The following is an 18,963-nucleotide window of genomic DNA, read 5'->3' on the forward strand; positions in this document are numbered from 1 at the left end:
TTTTCCTGCCAGAGCCCATTGACAATAATAGGATACTGCATCCAGCATAGCCGGATACTGCCTTTCCCCATCGGAGCCCATTGTCTGTAATGGGATACTACATCCAGCGTAGCTGGATACTGCCTTTCCTCACCGGAGCCCATTGACTATAATGTGATACTGCATCCAGCATAGCCAGATACTGCCTTTTTCCACCAGAGCCCATTGACTATAATAGGATACTATATTAAGCATAGCTGAATACTGCCGTTCCCCGCCTGAGTGCATTGACTATGATGGGATACTGCATCCAGCATAACCGGATACTGCCTTTCCCCACCAGAGCCCATTGACTATGATGGGATATTGCCTCCAGCATAACCAGATACTGCCGTTCCCCACCGGAGCCCATTGTCTGTAATGGGATATTGCATCCAGCATAGCCGGATACTGCCTTTCCCCACCAGAGCCTATTGACTAACATGGGATACTACATCCAACATAGCCGGATACTGCCTTTCGCCACCGGAGCCCATTGACTATGATGGGATACTAACTCCAGCATAGCCGGATACTGCCTTTCGCCACCGGAGCCCATTTACTATGATGGGATACTGCCTCCAGCATAGCCGGATACTGCCTTTCCCCACCGGAGCCCATTGACTATGATGGGATAATGCCTCCAGCATAGCCGAATACTGCATTTCCCCACCAGAGCCTATTGACTAACATGGGATACTACATCCAACATAGCCGGATACTGCCTTTCGCCACCGGAGCCCATTGACTATGATGGGATACTGCCTCCAGCATAGCCGGATACTGCCTTTCCCCACCGGAGCCCATTGACTATGATGGGATACTGCCTCCAGCATAGCCGGATACTGCCTTTCCCCACCGGAGCCCATTGACTTTGATGGGATACTGCCTCCAGAATAGCCGAATACTGCATTTCCCCACCAGAGCCCATTGACTATGATGGGATAATGCCTCCAGCATAGCCGAATACTGCATTTCCCCGCCAGAGCCCATTGACTTTGATGGGATACTAACTCCAGCATAGCCGGATACTGCCTTTCCCCACCGGAGCCCATTGACTTTGATGGGATACTGACTCCAGCATAGCCGGATACTGCCTTTCCCCACCGGAGCCCATTGACTATGATGGGATACTGACTCCAGCATAGCCGGATACTGCCTTTCCTCGTCGGAGCCCACTGATGGGACCCAGCGGGTATCTGGCCTGTTTCCTGGATGAGTGCTGGCATTCGGCAGGACAAAGACTGGTGCAAGCACTATTTTTTGTCCGGTTGAATCCACACAGTAATTTTGAAAACAGGCCGTATTCCCACTGGGCCCCACTACAGTCAATGAGCCCTGGCAGTGCCCGGCCTTTTTGATACTGATACGATGAAGGATTCAATGCCAAATTTGATATATAATACCATTGTGCAATTATAGAAAGAAAACGGTTAACAGATCAAGTATGGGGCAAGCGCTGCCGACATATTATTAGTATTGGAGACGGATCCTTCTGGGACAACTTGACCCGAATGAGAATAAGCGAAGTTATTTTCTGCCCAAAGCCCTTTGCGTGAATGACGATCGCTCAAGGCGCTGTTCTGAACTCCAATCCTCCGAAGCTTTTCTGCTAAGAAATACCGGCAATCGCCCGTTGCCCAAATGCTATTAAGAGGCGTCCGAGCCTTCCCTCTGAATGATGCGCATTTATTAGAATACAGCAACCCGTGACAGGTAATAACCGCCATGATTTCCCGTTCTCTACAGATTCTACTATAAATGCTCCACAATTAAGATTAATGAGGGAGGGAAGTCGCCCCATCATAAGTTATTCAGCTGGTCACGGAGGCGCTCGCTGTCTGTGGGTATCGCGTTCGGAGGAACAACATAAGCGTGATAAAAGATGTATATGGTTTAAGGCTACACAAGTTACAGAACAAGTGGGATGCTTTTTATTGCCAATCTGAAGGCTGGCACAACACACTACAAACTCACCGGGGATGTGAAGATGGAATTTTAAAGAAGCTGTGAGGCAATAAATATGATCCACACTTATTTCGGCTTTTATGCCTGACAATGGGAGGTTATGTAGAAAGCGAGGAAATTAAACCACAGAGCAACAATTCCTGGTGGGTTCATATTTTTTGCTCACTTTGGCAAATGGATTGTAAGGTGGGTGTGTGAGCTAAAGTGCGTGCGTGCTCCCGAACGCACGTACTGGAAGGGCGACAGTAATGAGGGAAAAGGTTTTACTAAGTGGAGGCATTTAAGGGCATATGAGGAGTGCCAATCTGGGCATATGCCATCTGCCTTTAGTTGTGCCCCCCTTCTATGAGACTCTGTAATGTCCAGCATGACACCCTCGGGAGCTGCATGGAGTGGTATTGTGATAATGCCACGTTTCGATAGTATAGAATCCATCTACGGGGGAGTAGATCACACCCAATTCTATGCAGACCCCTAACCTGTTATGTTATAACAAGCAGAGACGATGCTGCAGCATCTTATTCCTGTCACACAGCAGAGGGCACCAGATGCCTGGCCTGGACAGAGAAGAAAAGAGATTTTGCCCAGAGTGGAGATGGGTGTAGAGTTGTTCCAATCGCTGCATGTGAAAGCAGAACTGTTCCAGAGGGAGCACATGTGAGATGTGTGCAGAGACGATGTCTTCAGAAAAGCTGTGTGCAGAAAATCTGTCAGGAGAGATCGTGTGTGCAGAGAAGTAGTGTGCAGAGAAAATGAGAAGCAGTGTGCAGAGATACTGTGTGCAGAAAAGTGTGCAGAGACACTGTGTGCAGAGAAGCAGTGTGCAGAGACACTGTGTGCAGAGAAGCAGTGTGCACAGAAGCAGTCTGCAAAGAAGCAGTGTACAGAGAAAATGAGAAGCAGTGTGCAGAGAAGCAATGTGCACAGAAGCAATGTGCAGAGAAGCAATGTGCACAGAAGCAGTGTGCAGAGAAGCAGTGTACACAGAAGCAGTCTGCAGAGAGGCAATGTGCACAGAAGCAGTCTGCAGATAAGATTTGTGCACAGAAGCAGTCTGCAAAAAGGCAATGTGCACAGAAGCAGTCTGCAGATAAGATTTGTGCACAGAAGCAGTCTGCAGAGAGGCAGTGTGCACAGAAGCAGTCTGCAAAAAGGCAATGTGCACAGAAGCAGTCTGCAGATAAGATTTGTGCACAGAAGCAGTCTGCAGAGAGGCAGTGTGCACAGAAGCAGTCTGCAAAAAGGCAATGTGCACATAAGCAGTCTTCAGAGAAGTAGTGTGCACAGAAGCTGTGTGCAGAGAAGCAGTGGACAGAGAAGCAGTGTACACAGAAGCAGTCTGCAGACAGTCAATGTGCACAGGAGCAGTATGCAGAAAGGCAATGTGCACAGAAGCAGTGTGCACAGAAGCAATGTACACAGAAGCAGTCTGCAGAGAAGACGTGTGCTCAGAAGCAGTGTGCACAGAAGCTGTGTGCAGAGAAGCAATGTGCACAGAAGCAGTATGCAGAAAGGCAATGTGCACAGAAGCAGTGTGCAGAGAAGCAATGTACACAGAAGCAGTCTGCAGAGATGTGTGCACAGAAGCAGTCTGCAGAGAAGATGTGTGCACAGAAGCAGTATGCAGAAAGGCAATGTGCACAGAAGCAGTGTGCAGAGAAGATGTGTGCACAGAAGCAGTCTGCAGAGAAGATGTGTGCACAGAAGCAGTCTGCAGAGAAGCAATGTGCAGAGAAGTGCTTAAATCCCTGTTTTGAAATCAGATCTGTGCAAGTGGGTGCTATTTCTGTTGCACTATTTTATTTGCTACATACTCTCAGTATAGAAATGGTTAATTGCAACTACTACCCAAGTCTAATTGTCATCTGTTCATGTGCATCTCACAGTGACCAGAAGTAAGGAGGCAAGATGAAGCTCTGAGTCATGAAGCACCAGCAATCGGTGGAAGATCTCCAGCAGCCTTTAAGTTCAACACCGTAACATACATAGAAACCAGGATCCTTACAAAAATCAGGTGCCGTCCAGGTCCTGTCCTGCTCCTCCATCCCATTTCTGAAGGCATATGTACAGTTTTAAATCCCTGTGCAGGTTCTAAGCACCTGTTAGAATAGAGGACAGTCCAACTTGGAATGAGCACCTTCTTATCATAAACCCCACATGTACGATCTTAGTCACACAACTGGTATAAATTCATCCCTCATTATTCTACGGTTATCGATCGGCGCCAGACAAAAAAAAATGAGAATATTTATGGGATTTCTTTACAGAACTCACGTCATGGTTGACTCCTACCTCTATAATACATTTGTATTTGTATTACATGCTCCATTAAATTTATCAATATGTAAACTAATGGACTGCACAGTGTACATACAGCAGACGGGAGCGATCAATTACCGGGTCGATACACCCAGTTACTAAGAATAAAAATCTTTGGTTTTCAGAAGAAGGCAGTATTTGAGAATACATTCCTTTCATGGCACATAAGCCAATAACCAACCAGGAGACAATGACCCAGATCCTGAACCATTGGGCTAAATATAAAGGCCTATGTTACACACAGTAACATAGTTTGTGAAGGTGAAAGAAGACATACGTCCATCCAGTTCAGCCTATTATACTGCAAGGTTGATCCAGAAGAAGCCAAAACTCACATGCAGTAGATGCCGTTTTTTTCCAGACTCCAGAATAACTCCACGGATTAACGACCCCTCTCTAGTGGCTATAGCCTGTAATATTATTACACTCCAGAAATACATCCAGGCTCCTCTTGAATTCCTTTATTGTACTCACCATCGCCACCTCCTCAGGCAGAGAGTTCCATAGTCTCACTGCTCTTACCGTAAAGAATCCTCTTCTATGTTTGTGTACAAACCTTCTTTCCTCCAGACGCAGAGGATGTCCCCTCGTCACAGTCCTGGGGATAAACAGATGATGGGATAGATCTCTGTACTGACCCCTGATATATTTATACATAGTTATTAGATCTCCCCTCAGTCGTTTTTTTTCTAAACTAAATAACCTTAATTTTGATAATTTGTCTGGGTCCTTCACTCCACCCGTTCCATTTATTACTTTGGTCGCCCATCCTTTAACATGCTCAAGCCCAGCCATGTCTTTCTTGTGCCCTAGTGTCCAGTACTGCACATGATAATCCATGTGCGGCCTGAAAGTGGTAGAGCTATGTCCCCCTCGTGCTGCTGGTAGACACCCCCAAGCTTCAATCCTCCCTCTTTTATGTCCAAAGAATAAGTTAGGTGTTCATTCAGCACCAAAACGTAACATTTTACAATTTAAACAATTTAAAGATTACTGGGAAAAAAAATTGCTTGAGCCGTAATTTGCTTTCAGAAGTTCTTTTTCCCGCTGAATAAGGATTGTCCACTTCCTAACCTTCACTGCATTTTCTCAATTTAGAAAGAAAAGAAAATCTCGCTGCCTTTCTGGCAGCTATTTGGCTAAATAAAAAAAGTATTTTCTCCTCATTCAATAAAAAAAAAAAAAAAAAAGCCAAAGTAGCTGAGATAGTTGACTAGCAACACTGGGGTCCTAATTCAAAAGCAGCCCATGAGCCCATCAACAAGGGGTCTGAAAGTCTACCCTGGGTTCACTTGGTTTCCATCTGAGAACTCTAATGTGCATCCATACTCCAAATATTGGCTTACAACTTGACCCTAAACTATGTGATGGTGCTTAAGATAGGGCAGGTAGATCATGAACCCATCGGTGGTAAGGGAAGGGAACTCATATGAGTGCGTTCAAAGTAGCTAACCACAAGGGGGATTCCAATAAGACTACAGGAAGATCGGGGTTCTACTTGTGGATTGAGCACTGACACTATGGAACGCTCTTCCAGGACATTGCAAAACTTAAGGAGAAGTTATGGGCACTAGATTTCTGAGACTGGTCATTGATTCTGTGAGTTGGAATTGTGATAGATCCGCTCTCTAATTTCAGTGGGGTTATGAGTTCTAGATTACTGAGATAGGACATTAATCAGGGACTTGTGCTCTATATTTTGAGTCAGATAGGATCTCACCGAGGGGCTGAGATCGACAATTTTTTTTTTGCCTTACTCTGGATCAACGCTGTAGGATTAGGCTGAACTTGATGTAGCTTTTTCAAACTATGTTTCTAAGAAGATCATGTAAATCTACTCAATGCGAATGTCCGGGTGAGAATGTTCTACAATACAAGAAGAGTAGGCTTATTCTATGGAATTATCAGTCACTACATTGGTGGGTCAGTGATGGTTAGAGGGACATGCTTTTGTCCCTACACAGGAGTAATTGTGTCTTCCATTCCCAAGTATGATGAACTTATGAAGAAATTGAGGTATAAAGAAAACAATATTTTGGTAAAGCGAGCAAGTCCCATTGTAAAGATGGAAACAGTAAGGACTTGCCAGTTTGAAAGAAGAGAGAGAGGGTGGTAGTCTGTGACCTACATGATAACTAAAATCTTAAAAAGGATGACGAAATACTGATTTTAATAAATGTTTTAACCCGGTATCAAGTAATACATTTTATAAGAAATTTGCTCCTGCCGACTCTGAAGAGATTCCATTTTCCTGTGCAAATAACGTAAGAGGAGCAGGTCGACATAGGGGTATAGCTTCCTCCCTGACCTGTTGTGGAGCTAATAGATTGTTTTGGTGTCAGACACAATTCTCTTGTCAAAGATGATTAAGCAAAATGGACTACAATGACCTCTTCTATTACAGTGTACCTCTGTTCACCGATAGCTTCAATTATGAAGTAAGGAACTTCCAACACTGGCGGTGTCGCCCAAACAAGATGTTTCAGGAGATCACCTTTTGCTCTTTCATATGTCACAGGCTTGTCACTTTTCCCGAAACATTCTTGTTATTCCACTCTTTCTGCTATCTTCTGCTAGCAGCTTCCTCATGAGTAACCAAATTAAACCAAAAGCGTCAAGGAGGAGGCCATCAATTTTCAGTTTTGCCCATTGTAGATGGCCTCATCTGTAGGCAATAGAAACATTATGGAATTTTTTTGTGTGGTTTTTATGGCTTTGCCACTATGGGAACCTTTTTGTATTTTGGTCACCGGAGTCTAATTTCTCTACTGTCCCTTGTGGTTTATTGAGCCCCTTTCTTTCATACTGTCATCTACCAATTCATACTCATTAACTGAAGGCATGGAAAACCTATCGCCTCTGCCTAAGGGACCACAACATGAGTGAGAAGTGGTAGCACTAGGACATCATTCTCATCCAGAAGATTAAAGCGATAGAAGACACTTTTATAACCCAACCGCTCCTTATGATCGTTCAGAACAGAGCAACTTGCTTATCTAACAGCTGTCCTTCTTGATCCTTCATGGATATATGATATACACCATCATCCATAGCATTGAAACCACTGACTGGTGAAGTGAATGATGTTGTCATTATCTAGAGGTGGGATATATTAAAGGAGTTGTCCTGCCATATATATTGATGACCTATCATCCAGATAGGTCATCAATATCTGATCTGCTGGCGGTCCAACACCTGGAACCCCTAGTTGATCAACTGTTTGAAGAGGAGGTGGCGATCCATGCGAGTACCGATTCCTGGTCATTACACTATGCGCTGTCTCCAGTGGAGCGGAGGTGTAGTGTAGTGACAAGTACTCGCTCCATTTAAGTGAATGGAGTAAGTACTTGTGATTACACTGCACTTTCGAGACAACATGCAGTGTAATTAAGAGGAAGCAGCAATCGCAAGGAGCACCACCTCCTCCTCACACAGTTGATCAGCAGGGTGCCCAGTGTCGTACCCCCGTCAATCAGAAATCAAATGACTTATCCTAACAATAGGTTATTAATATATATGGAAGGACAACCCCTTTAAGTAGAAAGTACTTGAAACTGATGTGTTGAAAGCAGGTCTGAGTGCCCATGATGACCCCTCTCCACCACGGAAAGCACCTACAGTGGCAAGTGAGTGTCACAACTGGACCATAGAGCAATAGGAGAAGGATGCCTGGTCTGATGAATCACATTTTCTACACTACATATGAGGTTTCTACACCATACGAATGGTCAGGTGCATTTGCATCACTTACCTGGGAAAGAGGTGTCACCAGGATGTACTATGGAAATAAGACAAGCTGGTAGAGGCATTGTAATGCTCTGGCCAATGTTCTGCTGGGAAAAATTGGGTCCTTGCCTTCATGTCGATGTGATATGTACTACCTATCTAAACATCATACAGAAAAATACCTCCCTTCATGGCAGTGGTATCCCCTAATGAGGTCTTTTTCAGCAAGATAATGTTCCAGCCTCACTTTAAAAAATGTTGTTCAGTAGCTTGAGGAATAAGAGTTTAAAGTAGTGACTAGTCCTCCAACCTCCCAGATCTCAACCCAATCGAGCATCTGTGGGATGTGCAGAAAAATCAAGTCTGATCCATAGAGGCCCCAAACCCAGGAAAGCTACAAAACCTCTGGATATCTAATACTGGAGCACCATTGAGGTGTCACGTGTTACTGCTCTACGGAGGGGATGGTAAGGCATGGTGCACCCTAATGGGAAATAAGTCCAGAGAGTCAGGGTCTTCAGTAAACCAGTGCTTATTTAGTTAGGGAACTCGAGTGCAAAACAATACAGGCAAGGTTTCTGCTTGGCAGAAGATGAGTTCATGCTAAGGAATGACTTCAGATAGCTGCCCCCTCTCTCTTAGAAGGCTGGCTCCCTGGCCAAAGGCTGGTGGCTCAGGGTCTGTGGCTCAGTCGCCTGGCTGGCTGCCTGGTCAAAGTTCTAGTGACCCATTGTCTGTGGCTCAGTATCCACATTTTAGCATCTTCTTCTGGTCAACCATGCAGTCTGGCAGAGTCTCTTTTACTGCACACTGGCACAGTCTCTTTTTTTCTAAGCACTGGTCCCTTATCTGCAGACAACCAGGGGCTCTTACTGATCTCCTTATACAGTGGTCCCTCAAGTTACAGTATTAATTGGTCCCAGGACGACCCTTGTATGTTAAAACCATTGTAACTTGAGTAATTGGCTCCAAAGCCCCAAAATGTCATCCAAGATAAGAGAAAATTAAGATTTAAGAAAAATAAGCAGATAATTAAGACAAATAAATCAGTTCCCTACATATAACTGTCAGGAATAGCTGCTAACCAGCAACTAAGTCTACTTTCACACTGGCGTTTCTGGGTCCGCTTGAGAGATCCGTTTCAGGGCTCTCACAAGCGGCCCAAAACGGATCAGTTTAGTTCCAATGCATTCTGAATGGATAAGAATCCGTTCAGAATGCATCAATTTGGCTGCGTTTGGTCTCCGTTGCGTTTTTTAGACGGTCACTAAAACGCAGCTTGCAGCGTTTTGGTGACCGCCTGACTATGCGGAGCCTAACGGATCTGTCTTGACTTACAATGTAAGTCAATAAGGGATGGATCCATTTTTCACTGACACAATATGGTGCAATTGAAAATGGATCCGTCCCCCATTGACTTTCAATGTAAGTCAAGACGGATCCGTTTTGACTCAGACTTTTTTTTAATGAATAATGCAAACGGATCTGTTATGAACGGATACAAGCGTTTGCATTATTGGTGCGGATCCTTCTGTGCAGATACAAGATGGATCAGCACCAAACATGAGTGTGAAAGTAGCCTAATACAGGTTTTTTTTTTACCAGAGAAGTGGCCTTGATTGGTTGGATCTGAGTCTGAGGCATTGTATGTTGAGTCTGGTTTCAACTTACGATGGGTCAGAAAAGACCATTGTATGGTGAAAATATTGTATCCTGAGGCCATTGTGTCTTGAGGGATCACTGTATACAGTTTCTGGCTGAACTACAACCTTCTAGTAGAAAGGGTGGAGTGAAGAAGACAAACAACAGACGCATTCTTGCAATTTCAGTCTGTCATAGACTTGCACTGAGTTTCAATACAAATCTATGGAAATGAATAAGCAGTTTTTCCAGACATTAATAAGTCCAAACAACAGAGCTAAACCAGACAGTCAACAGGTCAGTGTGTCTGTTTTAGCATCGTCCCTTATAGTAACTGTGGAAGATTTCTAACTTCTCAGTGCATAGGTAGAAAGTCCCAAAGTCTCTCGGTATTATCTGACTGTCCATTAACCCTTTCCACAGGTATAGTACAATAACAGTGCATATGAACAGGACATATTACACTAAACATCTAAAATGCAGTTCAACAATATAAGCGTAAACAACGGCATAATTCACAGTGCAAGTTAACCCTTCCAAGTGTACAAAAGTAGAGAGTAGATTGCTTTCCCTTGTAGCAATTGTCCTCAAATTTCCATAGTCCAAAGTACCCTCACTCCAGGGCGCTACACTTTACCTTGGGCACCAACAGAACTTGCCCTGCCATTATACAGTAGTTATGATAGATATACGCTCCAGTGATTACTTTCCACTGAACCTAGTACTCTTCCTTTTATAAGGAGCCGGCGGTGCACTGTGGAAGTTCGCGCAAAGACTGCTAATGTTCTCCTTCATTGTTGCTGAAATGTATTTACGTTGAGCTGAATTTGCAGATTACGCTTCATATTCGTAGCGTGCGCTCCAAGTTTTTTACACGCCCAGAGGCAATGTGCTCACTTTTACATTTAACTTCACACAGCTGGAGCTGAGCGCGGCTCCCAGAACAGCCTGGCTTCTGCACTCGCAATGAAATGACTGCTTTTCATCCCCAAGATGCAAGAGGGAAAAACATAATGCTGGCAGAACTGATTATTTTAGAGGACAAAACTTTTGCTTGCTCATACTTTCCAAGAAGCCTCCGGTCACGTGAGCTTGTATTCCTTTCTAGAAACGCTGTACGTCCTTGCATCAGTCAGGCTATGGCTACAATAGAAGTTGCCCTTGTCAGGGAGGCACAGGGTGAATCGTGCCTCACTTATAGGCCTCATGCACCCAACTGTGTCCGTTTTGCAGTCCGCAAACCGTGGATTCGCAAAATAAGGATGTGGTCCATGTGAATTTTTGGGGGACCCATTGAATTCAACGGGACCGTGGTCGCATTTTGCCGTCATATTCTTTTTCTGCAGAATGAACAGACAGATGTGTAAAACACATGGATGGTCCGTGTGCTTTCTGCATCTGTATGTCCATTCCAGAAAGAGACAGAAAATCCGGACCACGGACCCACTGAAGTCAATGGGTCCGCAAAAAATGTGGATTTTATGGATCGGAAATTTGTGGACTGCGAAATATATTATCATCCATTTTCAAAGGGAGTAGGGATGAGTGAAGCACTGATTCATATTTTTTGGGCACATCATCTGCTCATGTGCCGCTACTTGCATTAATGGCGCATGTGCGAGATGTGCGGCCATGTTAATCTTCCGGCACAGTGGGAACTTGTCTGTAGAGGGACAGTCTCTCTCGCAGATCGAGAATTCGTTCAGAACTGATTCGTTGATCCCTAAAAGCTTGTTTTTTCAGTTTCAGCCTTATACCGCCATGTAGGGTAGGTGCCCCCCCCAAAAAAATCATTCTTTCTTGTGAAAATCCAGTCCTCTAATCCCGAGAAATGCTTCAATTTTATTATTTTCTATTCAAATAAGGTTTTCAGTGAACCGCAGGCAATGCTGCTCTGTTCGGTGCACCTGGCTTCCCTTGCATAAGGCTAGGTCTACACCACGACATTTTGTCGCACCAATGTCGCGCAACAATTTTTATAATGATAGTCTAAGGTGTCGCACTGCGACATGCGACATGCTGCGACTGTGACGCAGATGGATTTTTCTATGACTGTCGCAGTTGTAGCATGTTGCGTTGCGACACCATAGACTACCGTTATAAAAAATTGTTGCGCGACATTGATGCGACAAAATGTCGCGCGACAAATGTTGCAGTGTAGTTGTGCCCTATCTGTCGCGCGGCACATGTCATCATGTAGACCTAGCCTTATAGCTACCAGCTCAGGGACTGTCAATCAATCAAGAAGAGGAGGCGCTGGGCAGTGCCAGGCTGGGGCAATTTTGCACCAAATGGAGCAGCCCCGCCTACTGTACACAAAAGCCGTAAAGCATTTCTCAGGATTAGAGGACTGGATTTTCACATGAAAGGTACGGTTATGTTTTCGGGACACCAACCCTACATGGCAGTAGCCTTACTTTGAAATCGGCACATTCCCTGAAAATATTTGGGGGGGGGGGGGGTAAAAGTAATGGTGGTACTTTCACTAGGGCGCAATTCACATGACCGTATGTGTCTGTATGGCATCTGTTTTTTTTGTTGTGGATCCATAGTAACGATGCCTAGCGTTATCTGCAAAACGGACGAGAATAGGACATGCGGGGCTACGGAATGGACAGATGGATGCGGATACCACACGGCGTGCTGCATTTTTTGCGGACTAATTGAAATGAATGGGTCTACATCCTATACGCAAAAAAATTAAAAATGTAACGGACACGGAAACAAAATACGTTCGTGTGGATGTAGCCTTGTGCTCTATTATATTCAAGAAAACAATAAAGGACATCCTAGTGGAATTGGATACAGACAAAAGACATCGCGGAGCCTCCACCGGACCACGCTCGGCTCACCCTCTGTCCTCTCTTCCCCACATGTTAGGTCTTCCGTAGAATTCCTAATCTGCGCTACTTGAACGAGAAGTCAGAAAATTCTGCTCTTTACAGACGGGAGGAAATCAAATCAGTGATGGTCTGCTTTCTTCTAACATACTGATTTCCAGCATCTTGGAGGAGAAGGTATCAGCTCGCAGTAAAGCTATGACTATTTTTGACTCTTTCCCGCAGAGTACGGCGCATTTTAAAAGAAAAATCAAAAGAATTTCTTAAAGTACCTCTTCAATCAGACGCTTGTATCTTTAACCCCCTCAAGAACCAAGGCAGTCTTGGCTTCTGAAGGACTCTCAGGCTAGATTCAGAGGAGCATCATAAATCGGACCGTACATGTTGCAATTTTCTCTGGACAGACCGATGGTCCGCGAAGAAAGTCAGACATAAGAGTTGGCCCCTTGACTATAATGGGGGAGTGTTACTTGGGCAGCACCTCACTTTTCTGAATGAGCCCTGGAAAGGATTTTACAGTCACAGCAACTGAGAGAATATCACTAGGATATACCACGACTTGCTGATCGATGAGGGTCCAAATGCTGGGACCACCCATGATTGCTTGCCCTCGTTGCCCAAGCCATGGGTTTCTGAAATTCAAAGGCTGGAGAACATAGATACCTCTACTTGGTATCCATACAGTTAGTTGTTTTTCACAAATCTCTCCCACTCTTTCTGCTTCATGATGTCTCCAATGTCCTCATTTGCATTTCCCGCTAGACAGGTGCGCTATCGTTTGCTGACATGACCTACATTGCATATCACAGTGTTTCTTCTTTTTCTGTACATTTCCTGCATGTGACAGATGTAGTAGACCTGAGAGTTTCATCTGGTTGCAGGTAAACTGACAGCATTAACTTCTAGATAATTATTACATTGCACAATGATATGAAAAACTAATTCAGCTCTGCTACATCTGTCCGAATCCGGTTTACTGGCGCTTTCCATGCATTTCCCCGCCAGGGACAATTCGCCTTTTGTTGGGACTCAATACACAGTGCTGCCTCCAGTCCAGATTTCTAACATTTGCTCCTGTATGGAGAAACTTCTGATCCAAACAGCTGCAGACAGCGATTTATCCGCTTGGCATATCCATAGTGACAGTGTAAAAGGAGAAGTAATAATGCAGACAAACACAGCTCGCTCTAGGGAATTTCTCCTGTACAAGCCAAGGGGAGAAGATGATGTCACTGACCTGCATCACATCTCTTTGTCCCTATATGTAATGTCAGTGATGTGATCTAGGGCCGGGGGCACACCAACCATGAGGCAAATTGAGCCTTTTCACGTCAGGGGACATAGGAGAAAGGATAGTAAAGGACTGAAAGCTGCTGTCGAGGCAGGGGGTCCGTCGGGGAGAACGCTGCCGTCAGTGATGGAGATGTGGGAGAATGCTCCTGCCAGTGGGAGATGGATGGGAAGGGAGAAAATGCAGCTTCTAAAGGGGAAGGGATAGGAAGATGGAACGTACTGTTGACAGCGGGGGAGAGGTAACAACGGGGACAATGCTGCTGTTAGTGGGGAAGGGGGAAAATGCTCCTGTCAATGGGAGATGGAAGGGAAAGGAGAAAATTGTGCTGCTAATGGGGAACATATAGGAAGAGGAGAATGCTGCTGCCACTTGGGGGAGGGGTGTAAAGGGGAGAATGCTTCTGTCGGTGGGGAAGGGGTGGTAAGGGGGAGAATGCTGCTGCCAGTGGGAGGGGGAATAAGAAGTGCCACAATGACAGTTGTGCTGCACCTCTGCAGTGTGATTTAGCAGCAGTTCTATGTCAGTGATCTATCACTTTCTACCACATCAACTAAAACAGGTATACACAGGACACACATAAGAGCGCACCCTCTACAACTATGCCCATGAGTTTATAAGAAAACTGCACTCAGAAGCGCAGCGATCAGTGGATCACAATTGATCACAATTTTCGCATCTACCCGATTTATGTCTGGTCTTGTCACCATGCAGTAATGGCGCAGCTCTCCAAACCAATAGAATCTGAATGTAACCAACAAATGTCCTATTCAAGTCAATGGAGCTGAGCTGCAGTACCAGACGCAGCCTGTGGAAAAGAATGGTGCTGTTTCTGGAAGACTTCTCTATGATTTTCTACTCTCATCCAGCCCCTTTAATTTCCATTAATAATATATTTCATAGATTTTCAGACCGTTTCTCAGACCTTGTCAAAAATTCATAGAAAAAAAGGCACGATTTTGTTAAACTTAATTAAATGAATCTCGCTCCCTTGCAGATAATTAATAATCTCAAAAGCAGCTGTAGAGCACAGGAGCTCAGTAAACTTTATGACTTTAATTGACAATTTCCTTTTGTGAAATCTCAACCGAGAGAACAGGGATCTCACGTGGAGCTGATTTTCTGCACCTTTATGATCTCACCTAGAGCCGTATGGGGATGTCCTGGGGTTTTCCATCAATTAGTCCATTCCCAAAGGGGGTTTATGAAGATAGGTACAATGAACTGAATATTATGTTAGAGTACTGACACAAAAACATCTCACATGGTTCATCCTCTAGACTCTTCTCTTGCCGGATCACCAATCAACATCAACCATAGACCACCACAATTGTAGACCAAGTGTTTGGACCACTGATGGATGCATAGAAGGCAACCCATGGCCCACATGTCTCTGAGTGCCAACACCACAAAATGCTAAACCATCAATCAAGACTATTGACAATGCCTTCCTATCAGCAACACCACAATTCTCTAACCTCATTTATAATGGGGAACCCCTAAAAAGTTTCCACCCCCTACAGAACCTTTACTCCCATTCCTACCTAAAAGTAGCGCTATGCTATGGGGGACATCAGCTGGTCATCTCTACTATAAAATATGCTGGTCTAGCTGCTTAGATCTAGGTTGACCCTAAACAGGTTTGCCAGGGACCGTGGTTGGAGAACCATCTATAAAAATTGATCTGCAAGTTTCTTCCGGGTAAATTTTGCTACCATGCCTGTATTTCTAAGATTGTAGATGCACTGTATATAGAAGATGGAGGCCCTGTAGAAAAATGCCTCAAGGGTCTTACATGGCCTCCACCAACCTGTCATTCCAAGTTCACGTAAGCTTGGGTGTTGTTCCCGATAATGTTGAATGTATCTTATGCTTATAGAGGAGGAAACCCCCTAGATCAGGGATACTCAACCTGTGGCCCTCCAGCTGATGTAAAACCACAACTCCCATCATGCCCTGCTGTTGGCTAATAGGTGTAGGCTCTCCAGGCATGCTGGGAGTTGTAGTTTTGCAACAGCTGGAGGGCCACAGGTTGAGCATCCCTGCCCTAGATTATGGTTCTCCTATTCATGGCTCCCATAGTAGGTCATATAGCCTCTCTAGCATGGCACATAATATTGGCTTGGAAGTAAGGCTACTTTCACATTAGCGTTTTTGCAGATCCGTTTTTACGCTTCCGTTACAAGAATACAACCGCATGCATCCGTCATGAACGGATCCGGTTGTATTATGTCTTCTATAGCCATGACAGATCAGTCATGAACACCATTGAAAGTCAATGGTGGATGGATCCGTTTTCTATAGTGTCAGAGAAAACTGATCCGTCCCAATTGACTTACATTGTGTGTCAGGACGGATCCGTCTTCCTCCGCACCACATTGCAGACAGAAAAACGCTGCTTCGAGTGTTTTTCTGTTTGCGATGGGGACGCAACCAAACGGAACGGAATGCATTTTGGTGCATTCCATTTTGTTCAGTTGTTTTGTCTCCATTGACAATGAATAGGGACAAAGCGCTTTCTTCCGCTATTGAGCTGATATGACGAATCTCGATAGCCGAATTGAAAAAGCGGGTGTGAAAGTAGCCTAAGCAAAAATTTTCTTTCTCACTTTCGAAATAACTTGAAGGCTAAAGATGGTAGTATAAATTAGTCATGGTCAATGTTGTTTCCAACTGGTATTGCTTACTTGGAACAAGAATATATATATTTTTTTAAATAATTAACACTAAAAATATGCAAGGTCCAACCAGTTACGACCTTGATCATAACGACTGATGTTACTTCCATGTTATTAAGGCTACTTTCACACTTGCGGCAGTGTGATCCGGCGGGCAGTTCCAACCGTTTCAATGTATAGGGTGACATCCTCAGCAAATCCATAATGAAATTCCACCAGAAAAGCTGCTACGTGTGGCTGTACCCTTGTAGATGTAAGGTTAACGATCTGTGCCTGCCACATTAATCGCTATGTTGCCCAGCCTTGTCTTCTGCAAGCTTCTGCCTAGTACTCCAGTCTCTGTCCCCTTAGAACGAACATCAGGTCCAATGTGCACACTTGCCAACCATTCCTCAGCCAATGGCTGTGGGTAGGGATCGACCGATATTGATTTTTTAGGGCCGATACCGATAATTTGTGAACTTTCAGGCCGATAGCCGATAATTTATACCGATATTCTGGGAATTTTCATTTTTGAAAAAAAAATTAAAATTCCCACAAATCTGCTGAAAATTAATGTTTATTGTTAATGTGTATTTTTTTTTTTTTGTAAATCTTTCTTTTTCATTTATATTTAATATTTTGGTGTTTTTGTTTTTATTATTTTTTTTTTTTTTTAACTAACTTTTAGCCCCCTTAGGGACTAGAACCCTTGTCCTATTCACCCTGATAGAGCTCTATCAGGGTGAATAGGAGCTCACACTGTCCCTGCTGCTCTGTGCTTTGTGCACACAGCAGCATGGAGCTTATCATGACAGCCAGGGCTTCAATAGCGTCCTGGCTGCCATGGTAACCGATCGGAGCCCCAGCATTACACTGCTGGGGCTCCGATCGGAGGAGCAGGGGAGAGGGAATCCTGTGGGGGGCGCACTGCGACTGGGGTGGGGGCGCACTGCGCCACCAATGCTAAATACTGGGGGGCTTGGGGGGAGGCGCACTGCGCCACCAATGCCTAATATGGGGGGGGAGGGGGGGCGCACTGCGCCACCAATGTCTGATACTGGGGGGCTTGGGGGGGCGCACTGCGCCACCAATGAAGCTTAATCTCTAGTTTATTCATATACAGGAGGCGGGAGCTGGCTGCAGGATCACATAGCCGGCTCCCGACCTCTATGAGCTGTAGCTGCGATCCGCGGCACCTGAGGAGTTAACTACCGCAGATCGCAGCTACAGCTCATAGAGGCCGGGAGCCGGCTATGTGATCCTGCAGCTCCCGCCTCCTGTATATGAATTAATGTGAGATTAAGCTTCATTGGTGGCGCAGTGGCCATAGCTCCTCCCCTCCTCCTGTCCCCTGTCCTTACACTGGCTGGAGCGGCAGCAGCAGCACAGGAGGAGGAGACACTGCTCCTTCTCCCCTGTGCTGCTAAGGGGAACACGGAGAGCGCTGTCAGCAGCGCGATCTGTGTTCCCAGGACGTTATCGGAATATCGGCAAAATAAATGCCGATACCGATAACGTTCAAAATCCTGAATATCGGCCGATAATATCGGTAAATCCGATAATCGGTCGATCCCTAGCTGTGGGTCCTTGGGTGTTTAAGGCACAATCCCCAGTCAGGGGGTGCCTGAGCTTTAGGTTCCCTAGTGACCATCAAAGGTGCTTTGATAGTCTTGTCATGTTGCGATTTACCTGGGTTTATCCTGGGTCTGCATACATCTACGCTTCCAGTGTGCATTCCGGATCTCACAACAAGCATTCAAGCCTAAGTGACTGTTCGGACTGTACCTTCAGTTTTGGTCTGTTCTTTTGTTATTCTGAGCTCTTGGTGCTTGCACCAGAGTTTCTGGCCCCAGTAAGCCAGCTGCCAACTAAATCGGCACTATCTCAGGAGGTTGCTTCCTGTTTGCTAACCCGCAGCAAAGTCCAGATCCTTGTATACGGGTTAAAGGGTGAATACCGGAGAAGAGCAAGAATAATGCCCTTAGGGTTAGTCCTATGCCAAACAAGTTAGTTGGCTCAGTGGGTTCTGTAACAGTAGAGCTCTTTGGAAGACCGATCAGTCTGGTCTTGTACAGCATTCATTTCCCAGTTTCCCATTAATCTTAGTTGGCCCCTACCTACACAAGGTTTCCTCTTGCACGTCAGCACAGCCCGTCCTTTGGATGTTACATTTCCTTTATACGTTGAAATGATGCTGCAGCAGACCCTGTCATAAGAAACAAACAAAAAATAAACATAAATGACAAAACAACCTGTTTTCCATAAAATGTCAGAATTTTCAGCCAAACACCAACAGCTTTGTGCATGGTAGTAGATTATCTGTGGATCACTTCAGCTGGACAAGATGGAACAGGTGCTCTTGGTCTAAGTGGCCCACCCAGCCACAGGCAACTAGTAATAATATAGAGAGAATAGACCGGGCACTCTATATATGTGACTAAAACGAGATATTTATTACATATGAAGACATATAAAAACATATGATAAAATGATAGCTGAT

The 18,963-nt window shown here is 44.9% G+C and overlaps 1 long non-coding RNA gene across 1 annotated transcript in view; it reads right to left on the bottom strand.

Moving 5' to 3' along the window:
* Nucleotides 1-18,963, bottom strand: part of LOC122935671 — a 365,107-nt gene that overhangs the window by 90,469 nt on the left and 255,675 nt on the right. The window contains exon 3 of the long non-coding RNA XR_006388813.1: nt 18,581-18,669. This is a non-coding gene — a long non-coding RNA (uncharacterized LOC122935671). The remainder of the gene's footprint in view (nt 1-18,580; nt 18,670-18,963) is intronic.

This window comes from Bufo gargarizans, chromosome 4 (assembly GCF_014858855.1).
Source record: "Bufo gargarizans isolate SCDJY-AF-19 chromosome 4, ASM1485885v1, whole genome shotgun sequence".
Classification (NCBI taxonomy): domain Eukaryota; kingdom Metazoa; phylum Chordata; class Amphibia; order Anura; family Bufonidae; genus Bufo; species Bufo gargarizans.